Below are 16,739 nucleotides of genomic sequence, written 5' to 3' on the forward strand. Positions count from 1 at the left end.
GATCATGTAAAACACATTTCCATATTGGTCAATTTCAATTATTTACCATCATAAAAAAAGAGAAAATATAAAAAAATTTGTACAAATAAGTAGTTTTGATTTTTGTTTAAATCTCTTTGGGATATAGACCTATTAGCGGCTTAATTGGATTAAGGAGATCCAAAATTTTATAGACCTTTGGGCATTGTTCCAAATTAATTTCCAGAATGTTTGGATCAGTTTACAACTCTACCAGCAATGTATGTGTCCCATTTTCCCCTCTAACATTCATCATTTTCCTTTTCTGTCATATTAACCAATCTGATAGGTTTAAAACAGTTCCTCAGAATTGTTTTAATTTACATTTATTTAATCAATAGTGAATTAGAGCATATCTTTATGTGACTAGAGATAGCCTTGATTTCTTTATATGAAAACTGCCTGTTCATATTCCTTGACCATTTATCAACTAAGAAATGATTTGTATTCTTATAAATTTGATTAGCTCTTTAACAGGAAAATTTGTGGTAAATTCTCCCCTCCCTCTCAACTTTCCGTTTCTCTTCTTTTCTTGGTTTTATTGGTTTTGTTTGAGTAAAACCTTTTAAATTTCTTATGTGTTTTTTTGCTAATTGGTTACATAGCAAGAATAAAAATGATTATATCCAGTGTGTCTGATTCTTTGGGAAACTGACTCAAAATGCCAAAGTAACTTAATTCATTGAAATTGCTCAAGGATTTCAAAAATAAGATTGAATTTGGCCAGGAGGTAGATGATGAGAGCAGTTCTATTCATGGCATTAATAGGATATAAATAATATATAACTGGAATGGACATCAGAGACTATCTAATCCAATCTACTCATTTTATAAAAGAGGAAACTCCAGTTCAAGAAGGCTAACTGACTTGCCAAGGTCATACAGGGGTATCCTCAGTGTTTTTTTTTTTCTGAATAGGATCAAACGAGTGACTATGATTGTCATTTGTTTACATATTTGTTTGGGCCAGTGTTTTTCTCAAAGGATTTTCTATGATACACTAATAATGTTTTTCTAGGTATGATGCATACTGTATGAGATTTACACTCAAACCAATACACACACATATGAGACTCCCAACTTCTCCACATTGTTAAATTAAAGACATATCCTAATTGTGAAGAATAATGTGTACAATTAGCAAAAAAAAATGAAATGAAAAGATCCCTAGTCTAACTAATCTCTCATTTCTGCTCCCTACCTATACCCATATCCCACCTTGCAAGTGCTACAATAATGGGAATTTGGAATTGTATCAGGAGTAGAGATAGAGGTAGAGAGAACACTGAACAAAATTCTTTTCATATTTAAGTCAATGGGAGGAAAGTCCATAAAGTTTATATGATTTCTATTTCTATGACTTTTCATTCTTTAGAATTGTTATAAAGCTGCAGGGCTCCTTTGGCATTACTAATTGAAGATTTCAACTCTCTTCAGGCAGCCTGAAAAATTCTTTTTCAAAAATTGTTTGTCTTATATAGGTATGAAGATAGGAATTTGGCCCATATTGCATTGATATAAAGAATGACTAGTGAGGATATACCCTCTACCAATGAAGGTTGTCACCTATTCTTTAAATTTTGATCTAAGAGCAAGGGTTCTTAGCCTGCGGTCCAAGAATGGAAATTCATAACTATATCAATATAATTGTCTATCCTATTTGCATTTGATCTTCTGGCTTTGACATAACATATGGACCTAATTTGTGTTTATCTTTAGTACTGAATTAGGAGTCAAAGTAAGCATGAACTGAAAGACTTCATAACTAAGAGTGAATAAGAAATGAAACTGCTAATTCCATTTTCATAATGCAGTCTGAGTATCATTGTGGACATGGAGAAATGTGTAAGCTGAATGAAATCTTTTGGACTGTGATTGCTAGAATAGGCAACAGGACTCTAGGGGAAATGTACTGAAGCAAGATAGCTAGGCATGAATTTGGTAACATTTGGAGAGGAATGCTACAGCAGCAGTGGCCATTACTACTGTAATAATTAAGGCAGACACACTAACTGGCAGATGCAGGTGCTCAGTTGCTTGTTCAAAAGAAGGAGATAAAGCCAATGAGCCTAGCTGTGGCTAAAGAAAAAATTGTGGCAGCAAGGGAAAATTATAAGCTAAGGCCACTAGGATGAAAAAAAAATATGGGCTATTCCAGTGCTGAGATGGCTGACCATGGTGATTTCTCACTTTTCCTTCTCTCATTCCCTCTGACACACTCCCCTCACTCTGAAGAAAAAGTTCATACTCAAAAGATTTTCTAGTCTATGAGGTTGTGTTTATATTTTTATCTTTTAATAAGTATCAAAGACATCTCACTCTAAAGATTGGATGATATTAATTTCTTTGTGAGTATGCATGTATGTATGTGTATGTGTGTGTTTGCTATAGATAGTACAAATAGGGAAAGGGCAAAAGTTATTTGAATACACAAAAATGAACCAGGAGAGTGGAATATATGATTTGAAGTATGGGGGGATATATAATTAGGATTTTATGAGTATCTTGTGTAATTATAATACCTTTCCCCACATCACAGTTTAAATAATTTTTCTTTGTCCGTGAATATGAAGCATATTATTGTATTTAAGTGTATATAAGAAAACAAAGATGACTAAGGTAAGAATTCTTTTTTTCCTTCCTCTTTCTTCCTTCTTTCTTGTCCTTATTCTTGTTCTTTTCCTTCTCCTTCTCCTCCTTCTCCTTCTTCTTCCTGGATTGACTGTATATTTCCCATGCATTTGATATATCAACCATAAGAATTCTAATTTTTATACTGGTTATTTCTAAATTTAAAAAAATTTTTATTAGTTATTTTTATTCCTTTCTTAGATTTAATATAAAGTTTCCTGTATCCCAGTATTGGTTAGTTAAAAGAAAAAGTATGTATCTTGCAGATTTTGGGGTTAAGATGGCCACAGAGTAGAAGCAGGGCTCTTCACTGAATGAGACACAGTGCCTCAAAAAGGACAATTGCAAAGTCAAAACAGTGAAGGAGTTCCACAGTAGGGCACAGCTTTGAAGGTAGGCAAAGTTGTGGTATTTCCACACTAAAAGGAGGCAAAAATACTTCCACCAAGGGGTGAGCTCATCACTCCTCCTCCATTCCACCCAAGGTGGCAGAGTTGGAGCAAGCATGGAACAAATCTCTAAGTTCTCAGAGGGAGATGGGCTGAGGTCAACACAGACTTACCCCTGAGAGAAATGAGGCTTGGGACCCCAGGAGGCTGGGGAAGGGTGGAGATAGGGCATGGACACTGGGCAGAGAGGGGCAGCTCACAGCAGATGCCACAGACATCTGAAAAATAACCTCTGGGCAAAAACTTCTTTGGTGCTCAATACAGATTGGTCACACTTCACATACAGACCTCTGCAGGGCAACCTTTAAGTTCTCAGGGGCTAGACTTACCCCAAAGAGTAGCGAGACTTGGGTCCCCAGGAGACTGCGGAACACAGAGCTCAGGTGAAGAGACTGTGAAGGGCTGCCCACAGCAGACACTGCTGAGGACTCAAAAAATATCCACAGGGCAAAAACCTCTCAGGATCCTAATACAAAGATCACCCACCTTTCTCACTTAGACTTCTGACCAGGAAGGAACAAAGCAGTGGCCACCAACTAACTTCCAAGAACTAAAATCCACAAACACCAAAAAAAAAAATACAAGAAAAAACCTTAACCCATGATAATTTTTCTACAGAAAATTCAGACTAAAGAGGAGATAAACAATCTCTCACCTGGAAATTGAAGCTCAGAAATCAAATTAAATGATGAGCAAATTGAAGACTAGAAATGACCTGCCAAAATCCATGAAAAGTAGAATAGATCAAACTGAAAAGGAAAATCAAAAGATCTTAGCTGAAAACCAGTCGTTAAAAACTAGAATTGGGCAAGTAGAAGCCAATGATCTCACAAGACAGCAAGAATTAATGAAGCAAAGTCAAAAGAATGACAGATTAGAAGGCAACAGAAAATAACTCATCAAGAGGGTGGTTGACCTTGAAAACAGACTTAGGAGAGACAATTTGAAAATCATAGGCCTACCCCAAAACCTGGAAATAAACAGAACCTTGACATCATACTACAGGAAATTGCCCCAGAAAACTGCTCTGATGTTCTTCAACAAGAGGGCAAAATAGACATTGAAAGAGTCCATAGATCACCCTCTACACTAAATCCTCAAAAGACAACCCCCAGGAATATAATTACCAAATTCAAGAGTTTCCAAGCTAAGGAGAAAATATTACAAGAAGTCAGAAAGAGAAAATTCAGATATCAAGGAGGTGTAAAGGAAAACTTAATGAAGCTTTGGGCATTTCTGCCATTGAGGTGGAGGAGACAGCATTTGGAATGTTAGAGTGAAGACTTATGGACAGCAATGATAGTAGGTGGGGCGAGGGGTGTCTGAGAGAGTGACAGTTGCCCTTGAGGACTCTCTTTCTTGGCCCTCAGACTAGAAGGAGCATTCTCTCCCTGTCTCTGGATAGAAGTACCTCTATTCCTGGATTTTTCCCAATTGTGTGTTCTACCTGGATTCCTGTGGTTGTGTCATCAAACAAAAGAATTTAAGGGGAGCAGTTTGAACTGTAAGGTTGGTCTATAGGGGAGTTAGCACAAAGAGATAGGCCCAACCAGCTCTGAAGGTCAGAACCTTTTCTTCCTCTTGCTATCTACTGCTAAAGACTTTGAACTTAAGAAAGCTAGCATAGATTAGCATAGACAGGAATAAAAGAAATCCTTAACAAGCCTGCAAGGCTTGGCCTCAGCTCAGAAACTGAGAGAGACTCAAACCCAATCTGGGGAAAAGTATAGGGAACTCCCTCTTCCCTCTACCCTGATACCTTCCCAGTTTGAACTTGTTATTAAATTCATCTTGAGTTAATTAACCCATAGTCAGATAAGAGGATGACTATCATTTCAGGGGAACATAAAGGGAGCTGAACCTAAGGACAACCATTCAATCATAAATGGTCTTTATTGGACCTATTAAATTTATTTGTGGTTGGACTGAATATTAAATTTGGTGGTTTAAATTGATGGTTGCCAGGGTTTTAATTACTAAATCCCAAATGATACTTTTATAATAGAGAGAAGATATTAAGGAATCAGAGAGAGAAAGAGAAAACTCTGGCTTCTTCTGAGCCAGGTAGAAATTCTAAGGTCCTAATCACAGGGAAAAGAGTCTCAAGATTATGGGCCTTTCTTGAAGGTTCACACCTCCAGAAAGTTGGAGTCACTAAGTCAGCCTTTCATTCGCCAATGGTGACCAACTAAAAGGAAAGCAGTCTGATGTCTCCTCCATGAGCTCCTCTTGGGGTCCAGTTTCACAGCCAAGTCCCAGTGTCTGGCTTCCAGTTTCTCCTCAAGTGTCTGTCTTCCTTCTAGCTCTGAGTGACTGATCCTTCACTCCTAGCCCAGGTGACTGACTGTCCAGTCCAACTTCCTGTCAGAGTTCTCCAATCTAACTCAAATGCTCGAATATATCTCTATCTCTCTTGTGGTCCTCTATTTAAAGATCTTTTTCTCTTGTGTCACCTCCCCTAAATTTCACATTTACCAATGACAACAGATGCTCCTTTCCAAGACTGCCCACTCATTCATATGTGGGTCACAGACCGCCCACTCAATGCATGAAATGGGTGTTCACACCTTTTTGTGATTAGTTAATACCTTTTTTGGTTAGGTCACATTTTGTAGTTAAATAACAACTTTTTGTAGTTAAAATGGGTACATCTACTTCAAATAGTGAGTTACCACCTTTTGGGGATTAAAATATAAAAATAGATTGTGTATTACAATCTAATTTTCCCAAAAAAGGAAGAGCTAAGTATCTTCATTGTTACAATCAGGAGATAGCCAAGTCCAATCTTTACAATCCCCCGATGATCATTGGGAGACTAGACTCCCCACTGATCATTTAACAGAATCATCTTGTAGTCCTAAAACCTTCTAACTACAGATGTATGCAATATTTCACTTTCTAAGAGGAAAATACAATGGTTAGAGATAAATAGAAAAGAGAGAAAGCAAAACCAATGTTTTGCTAGGCACATTGACAAAAAGCTAAAATAGGGGGCAGTCCCCTATGGCATAAAAGTGTATATTTACAACAAATGTCCAATCCCCTTTTCTTCAGTTAATTTCACCCAAAAGTTCATTCTGGATCTTCTTGATGCAGTGTAGGTTTCTGCAAGCATCTTTTTTTCAAAGAGTTAATTCTTCTGGATTCAATGAGTTAGCAAACTTCTTTTCCTGAAATTCTTTTCAAACAAAATTTTAAATATTGGATTTTTTATTAAAAATACAAGACAATCCCCCCCCTGAGGAGGGTGTTCATCAACGCCTGGATCAACTCAAAGTGGTTGAGTTATGGGTGTATGAGTCAATTATCAAAAGAAAACAAAAACAAAAATGAAAAATAAATAGAGAACATTAAGCTATTGAGAGAAATAAAAATTCAAAATTCAGAATCAAAATATCAAAAACTATGTATATAAAATTTTCTGATTTAAAAAAGAATAAATTCATAACAGGCCCTTGTTATTTGGATTCAATTAAAGTAAATTTCTGTCCTACAAATCAGTAGGGGAATAATTGTAGTAATATTGTATTTGCCCATTATAAGTCAGGACTACAGGAAGTTGCCATAATAAGAGAGAACAAAGTACTAGATTTTTGTGTTAAAAAAAGGGAAATTCATTTCTTAGTCTGATATTTTGTAATTTCTTAAGGATAGGGAAGCCATACTAGCCAATTGTTAGGAACTTTCATAGAAAGTATTTTACAAGGAGTGGAGTTCAAGGAGTCCTGCGTCTTAACATATGTCAAGTGCCACAACCTTAAGATTCACACTAGGTTCAAATCATTTTGTATTGGCAGAGAAATTTGTCAATCCCACATGGATTGGTTTCCTTTTGACCTGTGTGCTCTTTTGGCACTTTTCAGGTTAAATCTGTGTTTCTATGGCACTATATAGATAAAGTCTGTGCTTATCAATAAATGACAGGTCTCCATAGTCTAACACTTTTCAGGTATACATTTTTATGCTAAGCAAATGGATATCTTAGTTTATTGCAAAAATCAAAAATAGTTAAAAGAAAAATTTTTTCAATATAATTATATGTGCTTCAAATGCAAAAAAAAGAGAGAAAGAAAAAAATTAAATACTGTATGGCACAAATAAAGTGCAACAAAATAGTACAGATCCATCAATAGGGAAGTCTTATCATAATCAATAGTTAAATACAATCAATATAGTCAATTATTCATTATCAATAGAGGGCACTCGTTTTACATGGCTACAATGAATCCATGAGTCCCTTTCCCCAGTTTTAATAGCTATCAGTGTAGTTAATAGGACTTGGAATGGTCCATCATAAGCAGGTTCAGGTAACCCAGTATGTTTGGAATTCTTTATATACACACTATTACCGGGGTTTAAATCATGAAGTGAGAAGTCTATGGGTCCTGCTGGAAGAGCAGCTCCAGAGTCATGGAGTTCTTTCAATTTTGTTTGTAATTGTCTTATATATGTAGCAATGGTTCTATCCCCTCCTAACAATGACGTGTAGGCAGGGGTAAATGGTTGTCCCTGAATAGGTGGATGTCCAAATAGCATCTCAAATGGTGCTATGTCAGCTAAATCAGCTCTGGGTCTGCTTCTGAGATAAAATAAAACCAGAGGTAGACTTTCAGGTCATTTTAAATGAGTCTCCATTTACAATTTTCCAATCATAGTTTTAAGTTCTTTATTTATTCGTTCAACTTGGCTGGAGCTCTGAGGATGATGTGGTGTATGAAATTTAGGAGTTATTCCCAAACATAAATAAATTTGTGACAAGACCGAATTGGTAAAATGAGTTCCTCTATCCGAGTCAATATGTGCTGATAGGCCAAAATGGGGAATAATTTCTTTTAAAAGGAGTGTGGCAACAAAAGCACATGTGGCCCAAGCAGTAGGGAATGCTTCAGTCCATCTGGTCAGCTGATTGACTATGACCAGACAAAATTTATACTGTCCAGCTTTTGGCATAGAAAGATGGGGCTGAAGGGGAAATAACAATATTGCCACTAAGAGATCAAATAAGCCTGCAACCAGACAGCAGCATAGGTCATATTAAAACACATAAGCCATTTACAGCAGCAGACTTGAAAGCCTGGGAAAAAAGAATGCCTTCCTGGATTTCAGAGCCTGTGTACTGCTTGAAAGAGTTTTAAAAAGCATTTAGGCTTTATGATCCAAATTTCCAGGACACTGAAATTCTTCTCTCAGAATTATTTTCAAAAAGGAAAAAGCAACAATTCATTGATGAAACTAGAAATAATCCAAATTACCATCATGGCCAGAGGAAGGAGCAGACTTAGAATTATCTAATAATGCAAATCTATGTTTTCTAAAAATGACCAAGAAGATCAATTAGAGGCCATGAAAAGCTTTTCAAAAAGACCAGATACTTGGAGACAATTTGAGAAACTGAGACAGGAGAGTGGGGAACATCCATCTAAGTTCCTCGATAGAGTGATTGAAGTAGCAGAGGATGTGCTTGGCTTTGAAAATTTAAATGAACAAAATCTCCAACACATAAGGAGACAATTTGTGAAAGGCAGTAACACATCTAGTAGATCATATTTTAAACTTCAATGCCCAGATTAGGAAACGCTAAGTCTGGAAGATTTAAGAAAAACTGCAACTTACATATACACAAGTCATAAATAAATCCTAAATGAAAATGATGAAATCATAAAAGAACTGAAAATCAAGCTCAAGGAAGCAAATGGCACAATTAAACAAAAAGAAATTGAGGAAATAAAAAAATCTAGCCATTCTGCAGTCGTATAGACCCACAAGAAATTCCACACAAAACAAAGGAGAAATGCACACAATGGTTTTCTAGGTGGGAAATTGGGACACATAATTCGTGACTCCTATTTAAAGGCACAATTAGTCGAAGCTAACAATAAAAAGAGGTCCTGGAAAAGCAACATAAAGTATAGCAGCAGCAATACACAAAAAGTACAAAATGTTGCAATTGTAATTACAAGAATTCATAGCAAGCACCAAATTTAGAAACCATGGAGAAATTCATCCAACAAGGGGTGAAACCACATTATTCTCAAGTACTCTCAGGTGCTGCCAAACAATGTCAATTATGAAGTCAGGTGCATGGGGTAAAGTCAGAAGGAAAAAAGGAAAAAAGAAATGGGGAAAAGGCCTTGGGGGAAAATTGCATTGACATACAATTAGGTGGTACAAAAAGGAAAAATAAAACTAAAGAGCAGATACAGGAAGAAATATAATTAGACAACGATGTAACAGAGATTAGAGAGACTTTTTGGAACAGTGGAATAAAATACAAAGAAAGGAGGAAGGAACAAATCTTGCAACAGTCTATAATACATAAACCTTAAACTTATCAGGACATTATAACTTAAAAATCAAAGAACATGAAAGATTAGATGCAAGCAACAGTGAATTGCAACATTTCTCAGCACAAGACAAAAGTAACTTATCAGAAAGGAAAGAATATACTTTAGAAACAGAAAGTACAGGACAAATATCAAGACCAAAAACAGAACCATATGGGACACAAATGTAGAGAATACCAAAACTACAATCAAAGATAGTAACTCTAGGACACCTAACAACAGAATACACATTCTTGTTAATCCCAGAATGCCCAATCAACCATCTTGGAAAGTTCTAGAGATTCTAAACAAACTGCAACTAAATGAATTGAAAAGCATGAGCAAAAAACAGAGTGGTCCAATGGGGAGCAAAACGCAATAACACAGAACATTCAAATTAGCAGACCTCCTGGAGACAATGACACTGAAAGCAGGGAAGATATTACAACATGTAAATAACATAATAGAAAAGTCAACCATATATATATATATATATATATATATATATATATATATATATATGTATATATGTCAAAGAATTCTAACCAATAGCAACTGCACAGAAAAAAGCAAACATAGACATCATTATACCATGCTAAAGTCTCCATGCTAATGCAATTCTATTGCAAACTGATGATGGATTGAAAAATGAATGTTCAGAGCAACAAGAAAAGTCAATAACTAAAGAGCAAAACTGGGATATGAACAAAATAGAAATACAAGCATCTAAGTATGCTAACAAAATGAGAACACAGAACCAAGGGTCATGATCAAAGTGGGTAATGAAATCTACCCAGTTCTTATCAATACAGGGGCAACTAAATCTGTTTTAAAAACATCTCCTGAAGACAGTCAAATCACAACTTGTGTACAAATAATGGGGGCTACAGGGAAAAAACAGAGAATACCAAAACTAAAATCAAAGATAGTAACTCTAGGACCCCTAACAACAGAACACACATTCTTGTTAATCCCAGAATGCCCAATCAACCTTCTTGGAAGATATTTTTTGTGTAAAATCAGAGCAATCATTCAATGTGATAAATTTTGATTACCTTAAATTAAACAGGTTTTGTACAAACTAAAGCAATGCAACCAAAATCAGAAGGGAAGCAACAAATTGGGGGAAAATCTTTATAACAAAAACCTCTGAGAATGATCTAATTCCTCATATTTAAAAGGATCTATCTCAATTGTACAAAAAATCAAGCCATTCCCCAATATATAAATGGGCAAGGGATATGAATAGGGAATTTTCAGATAAAGAAATCAAAACTATTAATAAGCACATGAGAAAGTGTTCTAAATCTCTTATAATTAGAGAAATTAAAATAAAAACAATTCTCAGGTACCACCTCACACTTTGCAGATTGGCTAACATGACAGCAAATGAAAGTAATAAATGTTATAGGGGATGTGGTACAATTGGGACATTAATACATTTCTGGTGGAGCTGTGAATTGATCCAACAATTCTGGAAGACAATTTGGATCTATGCCCAAAGAGTGCTAAAAGACTGTCTGCCCTTTGATCCAGCAATTGCATTGCAGGTTTATATCCCAAAAAGATCATAGGGAAAAAGACCTGTACAAAAATATTCATAGCTGCACTCTTTGTGGTGGCAAAAAAATGGAAAATGAGGGGATGCCCTTCAATTGGGGAATGGCTGAACAAATTGTGGTACATGTTGCAGATAGAATACTATTGTGCTCAAAGGAATAATGAAGTGGAGGAATTCCATGTGAATTGGAATGACCTCCAGGAATTGATAGAGTGAAAGGAACAGAACCAGGAGAACATTATACACAGAGACTGATACACTGTGTACAATCGAATGAAATGGACTTCTCTACTGGCAGAAATGCAATGATTCAGGACAATTCTGAGAGACTTATGAGAAGGGATGCTATCCATATTCAGAGGAAGAAATGGGGAAATAGAAACACAGAAGAAAAATAATTCTTTGATCACATAGATTGGTGGGGATTATGAGTGGGTATTATAGACTCTAAATGATCACCCTAGTGCAAATATCAATAATATGGAAATAGGTGTTGATCAATGATACATGTAAAACCCAGTAGAGTTGAGTGTCAGCTATGGGAGGAGTTGGAGGAAGGGCAAGAAAAGAACATGAAGCTTGTAGCCATAGAAAAATATTCTAAATTAATTAATTAATTAAAATTTTGCAAAAGAAAAAAATTATCTTCATTTTTACTAGATTCTGCCCATCTTTTCCCTCCAGTTTGTTTTTTTTCCTTTTTGAAGGAAATTTTCTTCTTTCTTATGAAATCTTAGTGCTTTCTCATTTTTTCTTTTGTTTTTAATTCTTTAGCCTTTCAATTTTTCTTGTTTGAGATTCAGCTTCTATTGGACTGAAATAATGCACTACTTTATTTTATATTAATGTTAATACCTTTCTATTTCATGAAACCAATGCAATATTATTATTTGTTTACTAAAGTATGAGTGGAATGCTATCTACATCTGTCAATCAGACTGACAGAGGTTTGACCCAAGAGACAATGTGACCAGAAAAAGGTAACATAGAAAGGCTTTTATAGAGGAAAGAAGCAGCAGGGGGGAGTCTGATGCCGGTAGAGGTGGCTACAGATAAGGAAATATGTGGGACCTTATAGGCTTGAGGGGAAAAAGGAAAAAGGGAACAAGGTAACTTAGATCAATTTTATTGGGTGTTTTCTGAGAGGGGTAGTGGAGTGTGATTCTCAGGAATGGAAAGTTTTGATATTCAGTCATGTAGTTTGCAGTTTGGGTACATGTTATGCATTTGTCTTGGGTCTGACGGGTGAGGAACAGAGTCCTGTTGTTCTGTCATGCAAGTGTTGGGGGTGGGGTTGTCCTAAAGTCTGTCAATATCCACTTATACATGTGTACATATAATTCCTGTCTGCACACATATATATGTAGATATATATGTATATATTCGGATATATGTAAGAGAGAAGAAAGCCAAAGACACTTAGTGACAGAAACAGAGACAGGAAGAAGAGGGTTGATAACTTGAATTATTGGGTATTTAGCATAATATGTCTTTATTGTGAAAGTATAATAGAGGTACTTGGAAACTGTTATCTTATGTATGTAAATATTTATAAGGAATTACTTACATTTGGAATAGAGAGTATAATATGGGAGATAACCATAAATGACTATGTTCAAGTAAACTATATACAGGATAATTGGGGATGGTTTCAGAGGGAAGACACTAGGATTAAGGAGAATTAGAGAAAGTGGGGCTTTTGCTGAAACTTAAAGGAAGCCAGGAAACCTGGAAGCAGAGTTACAGGCATGGAGGATAGCAAGGGAAATGCTCAGAATTGGTATGTAGAGTGTCTTGTGAAAGAAATAGGAGGTCTGTATAGCAACGAATTGCATAATACATGCTAAGGTGTACGAAGTTTTGAAAAGTAGAAACAGACAAGGTAATAAAGGGCTTTAAAAGCCAAACAGAGGATTTTTATATTTTATCAACGAAGTAATAGAGAGCCAATAGATTTTATTGAATAATTAGTATGACAGTCTGATGTATGTGTAAGGAAGGTCAATTTGACAGTTGACTGAACAAGTTAAACAGGAAATGGTGAGGGTCTGCACCAGAGTAACAGATGTGTCAAAGGAGAGAAAAAGGAACACATAAAAGATGTTGTAAAAGTAAGAATCATCAGGACTTGGCATCAGGATTGTGTATATGAAGATGACAGAGAGTGATGAAATGAGGATGACACTTGGGTTGCAAGCTTATGTGACTGGGAGGTGGGAGATTTAGAAGGAAATGGTTTCAAAGTGTAAGGCTCAATGCACAGGATGGAAAGTAGGCCAAAAGGTCCTTGGAAAGATTCCCAGTGGGATGCCTCATCTAGAAATAGTTCAGGAATACCTAAAGAAACAAGGCGAGGGAATCATTCTAAGGATATAGAACCTAAGTCCAAAATTCGTACAGAAAATTTTGAAAGAAAGTACCAGGGACATTACTTATTTCCAGATACCAGAAGAATAGAACAGAGGTCCTAATAGACTAATATATTGACACTGTCATATGAAGTAAGTTAGAGGGAGAGAGCTACTTTTATTATGATTGTAGAGAAGATGGTCAGATGAAAAATTGGGTTAAAAAAGTAGATATCCAGAAGATTATAAGAAGAAAATACAATCCTGTCACTGGTGAATATGGGAACTTCAGTATTATGTCTAGGGAAAGGAGGGGGGACTAGGAAAAAAAGTCACTCTGGTTCCCATAAGACATTGACATTAATTGTTAATGAGTGTCTTCTCCTTGAACTCACGAATTTATGCAGAGGTGACTGAGCAGATGGAGAATGGAGACATGACTGTTGCTTTGGCTTGTAAAGCACAAGTGACTATCATGTTCCAATCATTTTTTGAAAAGCATTTTAAGAAGATATCTTTTTATCTTAAAGATTTTGGACCCATAGAACTGAGGAACAGTAAATAATAATGCTTGTTATAATTTTGGAATTTCCTGAAGAAATTACTTGTGTTGAGAAGGCAATTACCAGAAGAGCACTGACTTTTTGACCACATAAAATGGATTAAGAAAAATTGAATTTTGGAACATAGATGCAAAAATATTAAATAGAATACAAGCAAAAAGTCTCTAGCAAGTTATCATGAGGATTATTCACTATGATCAGTTGGCATTTATATCAGAAATTTAATATTAGGAAAACCATCCGAATAACTGACAATATAGACACCAAAGCAATAGAAATCACATGATTACCTCAATAGATGCAGAAAAAACTTTTGACAAAATACAACACTCATTCCTATTGAAAACACTAGAAAGTATAGGAACAGATGGGCCTTTCCTAAAAATAATAAACAGTATATATTTAAAACCATTAGCAAGTATCAACTACAATGAGGATAAGCTAGAAACCTTTACAATAAGATCAGGAGTAAAGCAAGGATGCCCATTATCACCTCTTTTATTTAACATTGTACTAGAAACCCTAGTGATAGCAATTAGAGAAAAAAAGAAATTGAAGGGAGACTAAGGAGGAGACTAAAATATCACTCTTTGCACATGATATGATAGTCCACTTAAAGAATCCTAGAGAATCAACTAAAAAGCTAGTGGAAATAATTCACAACTTCAGCAAAGTTGCAGGATCCAAATTAAACCCACATAAATTCTATATATTTCCAACACAACTCGGCAGCAAGACTTAGAAAGAGAAATTCCATTTAAAATCACTCTCGACAATATAAAATATTTGGTAATCTATCTGCCAAGACAAACACAGGAATTATGTGAACACAACTACAAAACACTTTCCACACAATTAAAACTAGATCTAAACAATTGGAAAAACATTAGTTACTTATGGGTAGGATGAGAAAATATAATAAAAATGACAATCCTACCCAAATTAATTTACTTATTTAGTGTCATATCTATTGAACTACCAAAAATTTTTAATGAATTAGAAAAAATTATAACAGCATTTATTTGTAAGAACAAAAGATCAAGAATATCAAGAGAACTAATGAAAAAATGTAAAGGAAGGTGCCCTAGCAAGACCATATCTTAAATTGTACTATAAGTCAGTAGTCATCAAAACAATATGGTACTGGCTAAGAAAAGAAGGGTGGATCAATGGAATAGACTGGGGTAAATTACCTCAGCCAGACAGCATATGCTAAATCCCTAGATTCCAGCTTTTATGACAAGAATCCACTATTTGACAAAAACTTCTGGGAAAATTGAAAAACAGGAGAGATTAGATTTAGATCAACATCTCACATCCTATCCCAAGATCAATGTTGCAGGGGATATGACATTAATCTAACCATTCTAGAAGGCAATTTGGAATTGTGCCTAAAGGGCTTTAAAAGACTGCCTGCCTTTTGATCCAGTCATACAACTGTTTTGTGGGTTTGTACACCAAAGAAAAAAATAGGCTAAAATACATTAACAAAGTATTTATCAGTACGCTCTTTGAGGTGCCAAAAAATCAGAAAATGAGGGGATGCCCTTTTATTGGGGAATGACTCAATAAATTGTGGTATCTGATGAATTGATGGTGATGCAATATTATTGTGCTGAAAGGAATAATGAACTGGAGGAATTCCATGTCAACTGGAAAGACTTCCAGGAATTGATGCAGAGGGAAAGGAGCGGAACATTGCATATAGAGACTGATACATTATGGCACAATCGAATGTAATAGACTTTTCTACTAGCTGCAATGCAATGACCCAGGACTATCCAGAAGAACTTATGAGAAATAATGTTATCTACATTCAGAGAAATAAATGTGGGAGTTGAAATGTAAAAGAAAAACATGTGATTGATCACATGTTTGATGCGGATATGGTTGGGGATGTAGACTCTAAAAGATCTCTCTATTGCAAATAGTAATAACATGGAAATAGGTTTTGAACAATGATATATGTAAAACCCAGTGGAATTATCTGTTGGCTTCAGGAGGGGGGAGGGAGGGCTAGGAATTCAATTAAAAAGAATTGAAGGAACATTAGAAGAAGAATCTAAATAGGAGGACATTCAAGTTTGTATTGAGTAAATGGAATGTGGGGTATGCCCAAGCAGCAATTCAAAAGCTCCAGCTCACTTTGGGAAATATTTACAAAAATTTTCTAATTTGTGATTGATAACTATGTAATCTAATGGCTAATGGTATCAGAGTTCAGTCGACCATTTGCATTGCCCTTAATGGTGGCAGCAAAGAAGAATGAAAAGATATATATGTATACAACTATATCTTGAACAAAAGTACTAAAATGTACCAGTGTTCTGTATTCAGAGTTCAAAATTCCCTGGATTATATATAAGGAAGCCAATGATTTCCTATAGTAGAATTGTCCAGTGGCTAATTATCGTATTTCTATGATGGAAGAAGACAAGGAGAAGGTTGATTTTAGCTTTTCAGTTGAATTTTTGCTAGTCTGAGCTCAGTCCCCAGAGCATTCTGGGGCATATCTAACTTTTGAAAAACTAATGGAGAAAATAGTTGGAGACATGAACTACATGGAAGTAGTGATGCTATCACTCTTTTTGGAAATACACTGAAAGACCATAGGGAAAGACTGATGAAAGCATTGGATTTGCTAGAGGAAAATGGCTTAAAGCTTTCAGTTGACAAATGACAATTTTGTAGAACCTCTGTCAGTTTTGTAGATCACATTGTATCTCATAATAAAGTGAACACTGATCCAGAGAATAGAGAAGCTATCTTGATTTGTCGCACCCAAAAAAACCTTCAAGATCAAAATAACATTTTAATATTTGGTAGTTATTATCGCAAATGGTTTA

The 16,739-nt window shown here is 35.5% G+C and overlaps 1 long non-coding RNA gene across 2 annotated transcripts in view; it reads left to right on the top strand.

Moving 5' to 3' along the window:
* The window catches only part of LOC130456321 (uncharacterized), a 110,326-nt gene that overhangs the window by 46,002 nt on the left and 47,585 nt on the right, over positions 1-16,739 (top strand). The gene's annotated exons all lie outside the window — the stretch shown is intronic.

Source organism: Monodelphis domestica, chromosome 1 (genome assembly GCF_027887165.1).
Source record: "Monodelphis domestica isolate mMonDom1 chromosome 1, mMonDom1.pri, whole genome shotgun sequence".
Lineage (NCBI taxonomy): Eukaryota > Metazoa > Chordata > Mammalia > Didelphimorphia > Didelphidae > Monodelphis > Monodelphis domestica.